Raw genomic sequence first — 15,384 nt, forward strand, 5'->3', positions numbered from 1 at the left:
GGGAGGCATGGTGATCTACTCTGAGAGGGAGAACCATCTGACCGTAAGGTCAGCAAGAGTTAGGGGTTTTCTTTTATAGATATGAGAGTAAACAAGGCTAGAAAGAACCAGGTGTGGGGAAGTGGATGAGAGTGTGACCTAATCCAACAGTAAATTAGAGAATATTTTATGTTAAGGCCAGTCTGTGCTCCACAACGGCCCTGGGAGGGGTTGTGTGCTGGCTCAGGCAGAGAGAGGACCAATGTTCAGAGACTTAGGAGAAGGAGAGAGTGTAGGATAAGAAGCAATTTGTTTCTGATTGACCAGTGAGGACAAGCAGTTCGGCCACTCATTTATGAGGCAAAGAATGGGGCTTTGGAGGGTGTGTGTTGGGCTTTGTCACAGGAGCCTTCTCAGTGTCTTTTCTAAGTCATGTAGAGAAGGGTAGATATTAGCAGTAAGCTGTTTTCTGGAACTCAGAGGGTGGGGGTTTCTGTAACCATCACTGCTTTCCAGGGTCACAGGGTTCTGGCAAAATTCAAAATAATCAAGTCCCATTGTAATCCTGATTTGCTGTGTCATCTTAAATAAGCCATTTAACCATTCAGGTTCACTGTATTGTCTTTCATGAGCCATGAACTGTGCAACACTCCAGCCTTACCCACCACTGAATCACTTAGCCATTGCTACATAGTAAACCAATCCCAAACTCAGAGACGTAAAACAGCAATTATTTATTGTTATAGATCATGCAATTGCTGGTCAGCTGAGGACCCTGCTTAGTCCTGGCTTGTCTGGGACAGCTTAGCAGGGCAGCTTGGTTCCATGTGTCTCTCATCTACCTTGGAACCAACAAGCTAGCCTGGGAATGCCTTTCTCGTGGTGGCAGCTGAGGCACAAAAGTCCAAGCAGAAACATTCAAAGCCTCTTGAGGTCTAGGAACAGATCAGGCACATGTTCCCTCTGACCTCATTCTATTGGCCGAAGCAAATCACATGACCCAAGTCAGAGTCACTGCAAAGTCACATGGCAATGGGCATGTGGACCAGGAGGGGTGGAGACTTGGGATCATTCATGCAATATATCACACCTATCTTTTAGTGTAACCATTAAAATATAAAAGCCATTTGCTTAGAGAGATTATGTGAATATAATTTATTATCATTACTAAAACTTCAAAATATTATCATTAATCGAATTGTATACTTATCTTTTACTCAAACTTTCAAGCAAACAAAACAATCCAATTTTTTTATGGTTTAAACCATTTAATCAACTGTTGTAACTGTATCTGAAGCAAAATAAATAATCATCATCATCATAACACCTTGAATTTATATAACGTAACAACAATAACGCTTGGTATTAAAACTTGACATATTTTTTAACAAGTCAATATAAGATTACCAAAGGCATTCTTGATATCTCCTGTGTCTGTTAGTAAATTAGTTGCCTGACACCTGCTGCTGAAGAAATCATCTTTTTTTCTTTTAACCACATTTGAGAGGATAAAGATCATTGATGCTTTTTCATTTTTTTTTTTTTAACCACTCTAATCGTAGATGTGATTGGTATAATTCACTCCACTTTGGCATCCCTACATCATTTCAGAAACAGGCACTTTGAACTGGATCAGCCTGGTTAACCACCACTCAGAAGCCAGAGCACACTCCCTTTCATAGCTTTCATCTGTAAGGAAAGTTCAATCCTGTCATTCTCTGTGCACAAAAGAGCTCATAAAAGGATGGGGTGTCATAGACAGAAATAGGTCGGGCATTTCTAAATATAGCTGGAGAGCGTCTAAGCAATATTCAAATTTCCCTATATATGAATATTCCTATGCTCAGCTTGCTTATCCAACTTCATTTTTTTATAATTAGAGAAACAGAATATGACCCTATCAAAATATGCATTTATTTTGAAATTTTTAATCCCTACCTGCTTTCTCAGCCTGTGTTGCTGAGGACTGAGAGATGGATATGGGCAGTTTAGCTACCCCGCACGTCCAATTCCCTTTTGAGGGTGGCCTTGGAAGCCAGCCAGATTGCATTGTTATCCTTCTGTCAATTACAAATGTGCCAGACACCCAAAGCATTGGGGAGGAGGTGCAATTATTAGATGCTACCCAAGAGAATATGCCCAATGTCATCCCTGACTTGCCAGGCGACCTTTAGACAATCAGATGTCTAAAAGAGGGATGATAAATTATTCTCTAGGCCAATCATGCAAATGAATAGAAGCACCAAAGATGGAAAGAAATTAGGGCAAGGAGAACTCTAAAGAAACCAATTTTTATTCATAAAAGAATTGTCTTTGGATACAAAGAGAACCTAATCCAAATAATGGCTAGAGTTCTTCCCCAGATATTGGTCAGAATTTCCTACCCCATTCCTATTCATGTGTGTTAATCTCAAATACTTTCCTCCTGTCAAAAACCCACGTTTCTAACACCCATTCTTTCATTTTTGGGAAAGCGCTAATGGTTTTATCAAACAAGTTCTAAAATACCTGATCCAAATACCAGGGGAGCGCTTGTTTTTCCTTTGAATGCAGGGCTGTGAGGATCTGAGTGAGAACAAAAATGGGAATGCAAACAATTCCATTTATGCTACACATTGATGGCTACAGCAACTCTTCTGTTCTGATATAGATCCACCAATGGGGAGACTGTATTTTCAGAACAAGAATCAAGAGGGGAATTCTTCTTCATCTCCAGAGGATTTACCTTCTCAGAGCCTCTGCTGGTAAGAGACACTTGGAGCTATCAAAAGATTTGGTTACAAGGAAAGCCAACATGAGTTGAGCACTGAATATTTACCCACTACTTTCCTATGTACTGTTTGAAACCCATTGCTGTCGAGTTGATTCTGACTCATAGGGACCCTGTAAGACAGGATAGAACTGCCCCCTAGGGTTTCCAAGGAGCTCCTCGTGGATTTGAATTGCCAACCCTTTGGTTAGCAGTGACAGCACTTAACACTACACCACCAGGGATTCAAGGTACTATATAAGAGTTCAGCTGCTAACCAAACCTAACTATAGGGTCGCTATGAGTCAGAATCAACTTGATGGCTATGGGTTTTATATATATATATATATATATATATATAGTATATATATATATATATAGTATATATAAGCACACATATGATTTAATATATACAATTATACATATATATACATATAGTTTGTGGAAGAAAATGACTTACTAATCAAATTGAAATGAGAATTGAAGGACATTGACTATAATCTCTACCATGGACAGAGGCAATGAAGGCCTCGTATATTCTCAAAGAGACCAGGGGATCTTAAAAAAAAAAAAAAAAAAGCTATGTATATTAAGCACTTTCTTAGAATAGTATGTGTCGTTTATATTGCCAGACCTTCATTCTTAATATATGTGTATGTAAATGTAAATTTATATATAAAATAAATATAAATCCATAAATATATGTGTGTATCTCCTTCAAGTATCTATACATAAAAATACACCCTAGTAGTAAATCACACCCCTGGTGGCATGGTGCTGTCATGGATTGAATTGTGTCCCCCCAAAATATCTGTCAACTTGGCTATGCCATGATTCCCAGTATTGTGTGATTGTCCACCATTTTGTTTTCTGATGTGATTTCCCTGTGTGCTATAAATCCTGTCTTTATGATGTCAATGAGATGGGATTAGCAGCGGTTATGTTAATGAGGCATGACTCAATCTACAAGATGAGATTATGTCTTAAGCCAATCTTTTTTGAGATATAAAAGAGAGAAGCAAGCAGAGAGACATGGGGACCACATACCACCAAGAAAGCAGTGCCAGGAGAAGAATGTGTCCTTTGGACCAGGGTTCCTGCACAGAGAAGCTCCTCATCCAGGAGAAGATTGATGACAAGGACTTTCCTCCAGAGCCAAAAGAGAGAGAGAAAGACTTCCCCTGGAGCTGACGCCCTGAATTTGGACTTCTAGCCTACTAGACAGTGAAAGAACAAACTTCCATTTGTTGGAACCATCCACTTGTAGTATTTCTGTTATAGCTGCACTAGATAACTGAGACAGCTGCTAACCAAAAGGTTGATGGTTTGAAAAAGCTAAGTTTCCTGAATACAGGCTAGAGTATCAGGGACGGGGATCTGGGGACCACGGTTTCAGGGGACATCTAGGTCAGTTGGCATAAGAAAATGTATTAAGAAAACATTCTGCATCCCACTTTGGTGAGTGGAGTCCAGGGTCTTAGACACTAGCAAGCAGCCATCTAAGATGCATCAATTGGTCTCAACACACCTGGAACAAAGGAGAATGAAGAACACCAAAGACACAAGGTAAATATGAGCCCAAGAGACAGAAAGGGCCACATAATCCAGTGACTCCATCAGCCTGAGACCAGAAGAACTAGAAGGTTCCCGGCTACTACTGATGACTGCTCTGACAGGGAACACAATAGAGAATCCCCGATGGAGCAGGAGAACAGTGGGATGTAAACCTCAAGTTCTTGTAAAAAGACCAGACTTAATGGCCTGACTGAGACTGGTGGAATCCCAGAGGTCATGGCCCCTGGACCTTCTGTTAGCCTAAGACTGGAACCATTCCAAAAGCCAACTCTTCAGACAGGGATTGGACTGGACTATAAGACAGAAAATGATACTGGTGAGGAGTGAGCTTCTTGGCTCAAGTAGACACATGAGACTATGTGGGCAGCTCCTGTCTGGAGGAAAGATGAGAAGGCAGAGGGGGACAGGAGCTGGTTGAATGGACAAGGGAAACACAGGGTGGAGAAAAGGAGTGTGCTGCCACATTGTAGGGAGAGCAACTAGGGTCACATAACAATGTGCGTATAAGTTTTTGTATGAGAAACTGACTTGAATTGTAAACTTTCACTCAAAGCACAATAAAAACAAAAAAAGAAAATGTACAACAAACAAACAAACAAAAGGTTGATGGTTTGAATCCACGAGTTGCTCCTTGGAAATCCTATGGGGCAGTTCTACTCTATCCTTTAGGGTTGCTATGAGTCAAAATCAACTCAACAGTAATGGGTGTACTAGTAAATCATCAGGAAGGATAAAAAAGACAGTGAAGTTACCAAAGGAGAAAAAAGCTCAATTAACAATAGATAAAAGAGCCCTGCAGTTTTTCTATCAGCCAAAACGAAGGCTGGGCAATGTTTTGAGAGTCCCACTCCATCCCAAATTCATTGATTTGTTAGAACCAATAGCTATTAAACTCATGGCTAAGGTTTATTAAAGCAAAAGTTACAGAGTAAAAGCCACAGAAAAAAAGGCATGCATCAGGAAGAGTTCACAGAGGTCAGGTACAGGTTCCTGAGCCCTTTGCCATCCAGAATCACACAGGACATGCTTTCTCTCTAGCAGCAAAATACAGGAACATGTATGAAATGTCTCTGCACAGGGAAGTCCAGGGTTTGAGGCATTCATGGGTTCTGGTCACACACAATATTGCTATGCCGCCAGCCATGGCAACTAAAGCTCCCAACAATGAAACCAAGTGCACTTTATTGGTCTTGGTGTTTGTGCAAAGCAGTCTCAACAAGCTGGTATGACATGGTCCAGTGCTCCAGATATATACAACAAAATCATCAGTCATGAACATAAAGAACCTTCCAAGGGCCACTTTCCTCTTGGATGGCCAATGGTCAATCATGGTTCCAGCTCCCCTTGGAGACTTGTAATAAGCAACCAGGCCTGCTTCACAGGCCTGATTACAGAGGCTCCATCCAATAAAACCGTCCCATCCCACACCCTGGGTGACTCAAATTACCATATTGAAATGATGAAATCAGTATGGCTCCATGTGTGGTCCATGGGCCACTTGCTTTGCAATTGCCTGGTCATCTTGTTAAAAATGTGGATTCTCAAATTCTTACTTAGTAGAGCAAACCAGGGCTCAGAAATAAGCCCATTAAAAGAGAGCCCTGCCTGAAATCACATAGTGCTTATTGCCCATTGGGGCAGTAGCACAGAAACTAAACTGCCCAGGTTTGATAAAATCTAAATATGTAGGAGGTGTTGGATTCAAGACAAGAATGAGCTGGGTTATTTCTTCAAGGTCATTGCTTCAGTAAGAAAGGTAATAGGGCACAAGGTATTTCTGCCTCAGAATAGATGTATTATTTTATGTATTTTGCACCCCAATTTCTTCTTCTGTACATTAAAAATAGAAAAATCTAACTTGCAGCATCTTTTAAAAGATTAAATGCACATGAATAGACATATGCACACCTATGTTCATTGCAACATTACTCACAATAGCAAAAAGATGGAAACAACCTAAGTGTCTGTCAATGGATGAATAGATAAATTGTGGGACATGCATAAAATGGAATACTACACAGCTATAAAGAATGATGAGGAGTATAGGAAACAACGTGGCTGAATCTGGAGGGCATTATGCTGAGTGAAATAAGACAATGACAAAAAGCCAAATATTGTGTGGTCTTCCTATTATAAAAAGTCAAGAATATATACACAGAAAGCAAAGTTCTTTGATGTTTACCAAGGATGGGAGGAAGAGGGAGGATGAGTCACTTTCTAGATAGTAGACATTTGTTACTCTTGGTGATAGGAAAGGCAATCCCAAATATGGGTGAAGTCTGTACAACTGATCAAAATAAATAAAGACACTAAGAAGTATGTGATAAAAAGGGACAATTTTGGCAAATGCTATAACATATACAATTTTGCAACAACAGTAGAAACAACCAAAAAGTATTTGTGTGGTTAAGTAGGTAGATATGAATGCATATATGTGTACAGGAAGGCATATAGGAGTAAATGTACATTCATGTATAAATGTATCTGTAGGCATATGTGTATACACGTTTGGGTGTGCTGCATATGTATCCACATATATAACAAACCACAGAGGGGGCACAAGTACCGAGGCTTCTTAGACATATCCAAACAACCCATAGAATTACTTTACTGGGTTAAGGTGTTTGGGACCATGCTCGGGGGACATCTTAGTCAGTTGGTATAACATAGCTCAGAAAGACAAGGTTCTACATCTAAGTTTGGTAAATATCATCTGCGGTGCTAAAAGCCTATGAGTAGTTTGTCTCTATTTGTATGGAGCAAAAGAGAATGAAGGAAAACAAAGGCTCAAAGAAGAAACTAGTTCTCGGAACTAAGATCCCACATGAACCGCAGCTTCTTCTCACCTGAAACTGGGAGAACTAGATGGTGCCTGGCTACCACTACCAACCTTGTGTCATGAGAAGAATGGGAGAAAAATGTAGAATAAAACTCAAATTTCTAAAGAAGTCCAGACCTGCTAGACGGATAGAAACTAGAGGAACCCCTGAGACTATCACCCTAAGAAAAAAATACCCTTTGAACTCAGAATTGAAGCTATTTCTGCAGGTTACAGTTCAGCCAAATAATAGATTGGCTTATACAATAAACAATATCCCCCATGAGCAATGTGCGCCCTTAAACAATTGCCTATGTGAGTTCAAACAGTCAACATTTATCCAAAAGCAAAGATGAGAAGACAAGGAGAGAAGGGAAGCTAGATCAAGGGAAACTGAACAAATGAATGGAAATAAAGCGAATGCTGACACATTGTCAAAATTGTAACCAATGGCATGGAACAATTTGCATAAAAACTGTTAAAGGGGAACCTAATTTGCTGTGTAAACTTTCACCTAAAACACAATAAAATATTATTTAAAAATGAAAAATAAAAGATTAAATGCAAAGCACTCAGCACAGTACATGATAAAAAGTAACTTGTGGAAAGGTAACTTAGAAGGAACAAATGAGTTAGTTAGATTTCAGGCAGTTAGACTTCAAGGCTGGTGTGCTCAGTCAAAGGATTACTAGAAAGTCAGAAGCTGTCCCTTCCCTCGGAAAACAGTCCTGAGGGCTTTTATGCTCGAGAACCACAACTATTCAGCCTTTCTGTCTTTCTCCCTCACTCACTCTGTCTCATTGTTAGAGAGGCCCAATTTTATTTTATGTTTTTTCCCAATCAATTCCAATTATTTTTTGTATAGTGATGCTGTATATTCCTTCCATCATCTGTTGATGCTTCCTGCATCATTTAATACTTTCGCCATAGAATCCTTCAGTAGATCAAGATGCAGTTGTTCGAACAGAACAAGGGGATACTGCATGGTTTAAAGTCAGGAAAGGTGTGTGTCAGGGTTGTATCCTTTCACCATACTTATTCAATCTGTATGCTAAGCAAATAATCCAAGAATCTGGACTATACGAAGAAGAACAGGGCATCAGGATTGGAGGAAGACTCATTAACAACCTGTGTTATGCAGATGACACAACCTTGCTTGCTGAAAGTGAAGAGAACTTGAAGCACTTACTAACGAAGATTAAAGACCACAGCCTTCAGTATGGATTACACCTCAACATAAGAAATACAGAAATCCTCACAACTGGACCAACAAGCAACATCATGATAAACAGAGAAAAGATTGAAATTGTCAATGATTTCATTTTACTTGGATCCACAATCAACACTCATGGAAGCAGCAGTCAGGAAATCAAACAATGCATTGCTGCAAAAGACTTCTTTAAAGTGTTAAAAATCAAAGATGTCACCTTGAAGACTAAGTAGTGTGCATGTGACCCAAGCCATGATGTTTTCAATCACCACATATGCATGTGAAAGCTAGACAATGAATAAGGAAGACCGAAGAAGAATTGGTGCCTTTCAATTACGGTGTTGGCAAAGAATATTGAATATACCATGGACTACCAAAAGAGTGAACAAATCTGTCTTGGTAGAAGTATAGCCAGAATGCTCCTTAGAAGCAAGGATGGTGAGACTAGTCTCACATAATTTGGGCATGTTATCAGGAGGAACTAGTCCCTGGAGAAAGACGTCATGCTTGGTAGAGTAGATGGTCAGCGAAAAAGGGGAAGATAGTCAATGAGATGGACTGACACAGTGGCAGCAACAATGGGTTTTAAGCCTAACAACGATTGTGAGGATGGTGCAGGACCATGCAGTGTTTCTTTCTGTTGTACACAGGGTCATTATGAGTCAGAACCAACTCGATGGCACCTGACAACAACCCAATGAATGCGAGCATCATCTCGGTCAGGGGCTACACCTTTGTACTTTTCATCCTTTTATGTGTGTTTCATAGTATTTATCTCTTTCAGTTACCCTCACAGAGTTTCCTGAGATAAAGACATTGTTCATTCATGTTTATATCTTCAGGACATAGCAGTGTTTGACACACAGAAGATACATAATACATATTATTAAATGAATAAATGATACTCTAAGAAATTTGTTCTTCTGGACCATCTTCTGGTGTGACCAGGGGACAAGGCTGGGAAGCCATGTTCTCAGAGAAAGCAGTAATAAGAGGAAGCTTCTTCTTCTTCTTTTTTTCATTTTATGGGGTTTCATGCTGTCAGGATTAGCTTTCTCCAAAGTTAAGAGTGATGATCTACACCCATGGGGAGAACGTGACAGTCACTTCCTTTTCCCCAGAAATCAAAATAAAAAAACCAAACCAGTTGCCACTGAGTTGATTCCTGCTCAATAGCTGTGATCTTTCGGAAGGAGTCCCTGAGTAGTATAAATTGTTAAGCATTGGACCGTAAACTGAAAGGTTAGTGATTAGAACCCGCTCAGAAGCACCCGGAAGAAAGTTCTAGTGATCTGCTTCTGAAAGGTCACAGCCTTGGAAACCCTACGGCGTGCAGTTCTGTTCTGCACACAGGAGGTCACCATGAGTCAGAAAGGACTTGATGACAACTGGATTTTTTTAAAAAATCCCTCAGAAATAGATTGCCAGGCATTTCTTTTGAGGCACCTCTGGGTGGATTTGAACAGCCAACCTTTTGGTTAATAGTCACGTGCTTAATTGCTCACACCACCCATACTGCCCTCCTTAGAAATTAGCACTTGCTTATTCAACAATCTGCCCGATACTTTTCCACGTAGCAGTGAATGTAACAGGTAGAAGTTTCTGTGCTCAAGGATCTATTATTCTAGAAACAAAAGACGTTATACTCTTATAACCTGCTTATCCCTCTCTTGGCCTTAATCCCTATCTTTCCCTCCATTTTTATGGTGGTTAAAAACACCGATATGTGAGATAACTTTGTGTCAAATTTTGAATATTTGGAATTTGTACATATGAAAAAAGTGAAGGAATAATCATCAAAAGAAGAGATAAAATATTGAGTAGCCCTTGTTTAAATTTCCACAAAAGCCTTGGGTTTTACTGGAATATAAGAGGCACCAATGTAATGCTTGTTTGATTTGCTTAGCAGGAGTACAATGTGAAAATTCCTTGAGCAGGGAAAACAGCTAGTTTGCCAAATCTGCACATTTGGCTGTACAACGGGCTCTCTTGGTAGCTTCAGGCTAGCCATATTTTTTCCTGACAATTTATACGCTGCTCCAGCCCAAGGTGTCTGAAATGAAGTCTTTGCATATACAGAGTTAGAAAAGAACTTGGCTCCCAACCTCGGTCAGAACTCAGCTATGAAAGGGGATCTCACACTGATAAAATATAATGTCAATAATCCATATTGTCTGCCTTACGGTATCGTGTGCACCTTCGTTGCTTTGTAATCCGGAGCCCCTCATGCACATTAAGGCAGAGATAACTGGAGGAGCAGGGTTGCATACAAATTGTGCCACGCTGGCAGGGAGTCGCTCCTCTGCTCCTCTCAGACAAAGCGTTTTATTTCCTCTTCTTTTTTTTCTAAAGAAAAAAAAATCATTTTCTTGGATCTCCAAATTTCCAACTGCTTTTAAAAGGCAGATTTCATCAAACTAATTAAAATTTCTTGGTGGCTAATCACTTTGGGGACTCACTTCACTTCTGGGGAATACTTAGAGTTTTAAATTGTATCTGATTTTCCTATGAGGTAGAATTAAACATATTTGAAACCAAACACGAGAACTGTATACACCGTCTTAGGGCTTGGGTTTCATTTTGTTAAACAATTGATTTTCAAGACTATCTTTAGGTACAATGCAGAAGCACACCACAGCGAGATATAAACCTAGCTAGAAAAGTAATTGAATGTGATAGTAATTTTCTAGGGTAGTAAAAATCTATGACATCCATTAAAATTCAGAGATTGTAAAAAGAATCTGAATTATTCCAACTATCTTTAAATGGGGAGAATAACAAATTGTACTGTGGGAGACTGATACAAAAATATTTTATTTTTTAATTTGATAAAATCACAAACTTAGAGAAAAGTTGCCAATGCAGCAACAGAATTGGTTTTTTTTAATCATTTGAGAGTAAATTGCTGACCTGATGCCACATCACTACCTAGTATCCTATAAACAAAGGCATTCCCCTACATAATCACAATATAGCTATTAAAAGCAGGGAATTAGCATTGCTACATTACTGCCATCTTATCCTCAGATCCTATTCCAGTTTCATTAATGATCCCCATAATGTCTTTCATAGCAAAGAACCCGGTTCAGAATTCACAAGTGACGTTTAGTTGTGATGTCTGTTTAAGGATCCTGTGTGGAGAAGTTCCTCTGTCTTTGTCTGAATTCATGACCTTGACACTTTGAAGACCACAGGCCAGTTATTTTATGGACTGCCTCTCAATTTGAGTTCGGGAGACGTTTGCTCATGCTTGGATTTAGGTGACACATCTTTGGCAGGAATAACACTGAAGAGATGTTGTGTTCTTTGCATTGCATCCTTATCAGCACACAATTTCTGTTCGTTCTATTCAATTTGCTCATTTTGATCACTTAATTAAGATGGTGTTTGCCAGATATCTCTATGATAGCTTTACTCTTTTTTCCTTTATAACTAATAATAATTTCATTGGGAGGTACCTTGAAATTACACAGTGATTCCTCATAAAACTTTTAATTTGTTCATTTATCTACATCTGTATGAACTCCTGGTTTCCTATTTTATTCCATGGCTTAAAATCTGTTGCTATGCTTATTTATGTTGATGTTATATTGTCTCAGATTTGACCAATGGGAACTCCTAGTTGGCTTCTCTACCCTTATGACATGTTCCTACAATTTTTTGAGTGCTTCCTTGAGCAAACTTTTCTCTGAGTAGCCCAGAATGATATTTAGAAGCCAAGATCTGGATGCTAAGTGACCTCACTGCTATTGGTGTGTCACTGTTTCTAGGTTCTCTAATGAACAGAGCTAGGAAATATACATTTGTATACACAAAGTACATGGACATTTATGTTGATAATTATTTCCATATCTATCATATATGAATTGAAAACCATGAGTTCTCACTAATACCTCAATCTAGTTTTCTCCTTTTCCATATTTTTATCTCCCTTCTGGGACAATGAGAAACTTGCTTCCCATTATTTTAAATTTATTTACTTATTTGATCAATCTCCCTGTATCTAACTAATATCCTATCTCTGCCACCACCCTCTCCCCAAACAAATGCCCTTTTCGCCCTACTTGGGCTGAGACACCCCATGACTGGCCTCCATCTATCTGAACACCCTCATCATTCTGATTCGGCCTTAGTATTCACACCAGGCCACCCTGCTGCATTGATGTCCTCCTTATCCTAGTCAAGCTCCAAAAGACCCTCCTCTGGACCATGTTGTTCCCTCCCACTTTTGGAACAGATACTTACTTTGTTCTACTTCACCTGATGTCTTTAAGATTGAATTGTTCTGTAAGAGGAGGAAAAGGGGGGGGGAGGGAAAAAGGAAGAAAAGGGAAAACTAAAGAGGATGGGCTAAGATATCTTTTGAAGTTCCAATTTTACTTCAGTTGTTATGTATAGACAATATACAATATAATGTCATAATATATTCACATTGCAAACTTGTCATATATAAAACTTCTATAACCTTGGATATCCCCATAAAAAAAAATATGTTCCTGAAAAAAACTCAAATTTGTGTTTTTTAATGAACTTATAACATTAATAAGTGTTAAACTTATTTAGATTGTTTTTATGTTGCCAGCTTAGCATCAAGAAGTCATTTCAATGGTAGAGATCAAGGTGTACTTTAATACTACCTTATGAAAACATGGAAACCCTGGTGGTGTAGTGGTTAAGTGCTACAGCTGCTAACCAAGAGATTGGCAGTTCGAATCTGCCAGGTGCTTCTTGGAAACTCGATGGGACAGTTCTACTCTGTCCTATAGGGTCACTATGAGTAGGAATCGACTCAACAGCAGTGGGTTTGGTTTTTGGGTTTATGAAAACATATTGAAGGGAATTCGGGCAAGGCTAAGTTATTATTTAGAAGTATGTCAATCTACCAGAGTTCATGTTAACATGCATCTCACACATATTAGGAAAAACAAGTCATTTTTGTAACATTGTTTGGTAGTCATGCATAAAAAAGTAGTAATAATGATTAAGAGCAAACAGATATTGCCATAGTCTACAGAAATCTGATTTATTTTTAATGAGTGCTAGCATATTATAAAGCAATTTGTCATGTCAAACAAAGCCATAACGTTACAAAAAAAAATGGGTCATTTAGTATATTATATCATGACACTTTACTTATTAGAGCTTTGGAGTTATTAAGAAACCTCCCCAACCAGCACTTTCTTTTTGCAAGGATTCTTAGATTCTTTTTTTGTGTATTTCCAGTGAAGTGAATCTATTTCAATATTTAATCACTGTCTGAATTTAGCAGGTATAAAAGATCTATGATTTTATCTCATTTCTTTGTATTTACCTTTTTTTTTTTTTTTTCATGAATCTCCAGACTGAACAAAAAGGAAATAAAATAAAATAGGTATGTGGTAAGGTGCCATCTTCTATTTAATTTTCCTACATAGCTAGATTACTTTAGGATAAAATTAGATTCTAATGTGCTTAATGCCAACTTGATACTACATTAAAAAGAAGTTTCTTTTTGACCATTATGACTGTTTCCCACAAGGATAAGTTCTTGATTCATGATGTCACTTTATTGGGTTTGGAGATCTTTTCTAAACATGTAATTAGAAAACAAAACTTAGATTCCTAGACCTTCTTACTCTAATAATGTTTTCATCGCAATTTAAGCACAGCTTGTACAACATCTCTGCTCTTTCATAAACAAAGTGGAATATTGATTTAAGTAGAGCCCATTGAAAATGTTTTCATGGAATTAAAGTATTAACAATGTTTTCCTTCCTTTCAACACATGTCTGGAAAGATAAAGAATTGTCTCAGTCCTTGAGAGCCTACAAATCCCTTCTGGCCCTCTGCTGTCCCCTTCACAGCTACCCTGGGCTATCTTTGGATTCAGGAGCCATATCGTATCATATCCCTTAGCAGGTTAGAATGTCACTGGTGAAGCAATCAAATAGCATTTAGCAAACCTCAATATTTCTCCCCAACTACTGAAACAATTGTCTTCCTAATTGTGTACACCTTTCCCATACACTTCCTTGTTATTGTTCCACTTTGAAATGTCCTCATTTTAAAACTAAACATTTAAAAGGTTTTTGTTCTTTCTCATTCCCCTTCCCTCAAATCTTCTAAACTTGTGTACAAAAATTTAACCACACCACAGGCTTCATTCAATATTTGTATGGTTGACGGTATTGATGCACAAGAAATGGAATATATTTAAGGGCTTTGTAAAGTAGTAAGGGCTTTGCTAATCTGCAGAGGTGGATGAGGAGTGAAATGATTAGATTGAAGTGCTCATGCACTTGGTGGACTTTAATTATGATCACTCCCTGCTGCAACATCCCCAGTCCTGTTTCTCATGGGTTGTCTAGCTATCTACTACCCGTTTTCCCACTTCAGAGCTCTCTCAGGACCTCAAGAGGAATTAAACTTTGTTTCCAATCTTTCTTGTCTCATCTACCAATCTCTTGTTGAAATTCACCACTACTATGACTCTTTTCTTGGGATCTTCTTTTTCTAAAGCTACTGTGAGGCATTCCCTGCTGATGTTTTAGTGGGTGCCAGTGTATGAATGGATGCTCGTCAATTAATGGGGTTGAGTGCAAGGTGACTTTGCCTCAAATGTAAGAATGGACACCAAGAGTGGGCATTTCAGGCTAGGTACACTGGCTCATGGAAGACAAGATACTTTAGTGCAGTTGAATCCATATTGTTCTCAAAAATCATTCAGGTAGGTTCAACTATTATACTGGTAATGAAAGACAGGTCAAGTAGAAAATATTTTTTTATAGTTTTCATAGCTTAAAATAGTTGAACAGTTCTCATGTTCAAAAGAACATACAATTGTGTGCTGAGCTGACACAGTGAAGCCAGACTGCCTGGGTTCAAATTCTGACTCCTTACTTTTTCTAGTGGGTTACCTTGAACAAATTACTTCACCCTTTTGTGCCTCAGTTTCCTCATTCACAAAATGAGGAATAATAAAAACAAATAAAAAGTGTAAGGGCAATGCCAGGAAATATTATTTTTAGTGGTAGAAAGATGTTATTTATTCTAAAAAGGGGTAGGGGATTCTGG

This window comes from Elephas maximus, chromosome 20 (assembly GCF_024166365.1).
Source record: "Elephas maximus indicus isolate mEleMax1 chromosome 20, mEleMax1 primary haplotype, whole genome shotgun sequence".
Lineage (NCBI taxonomy): Eukaryota > Metazoa > Chordata > Mammalia > Proboscidea > Elephantidae > Elephas > Elephas maximus.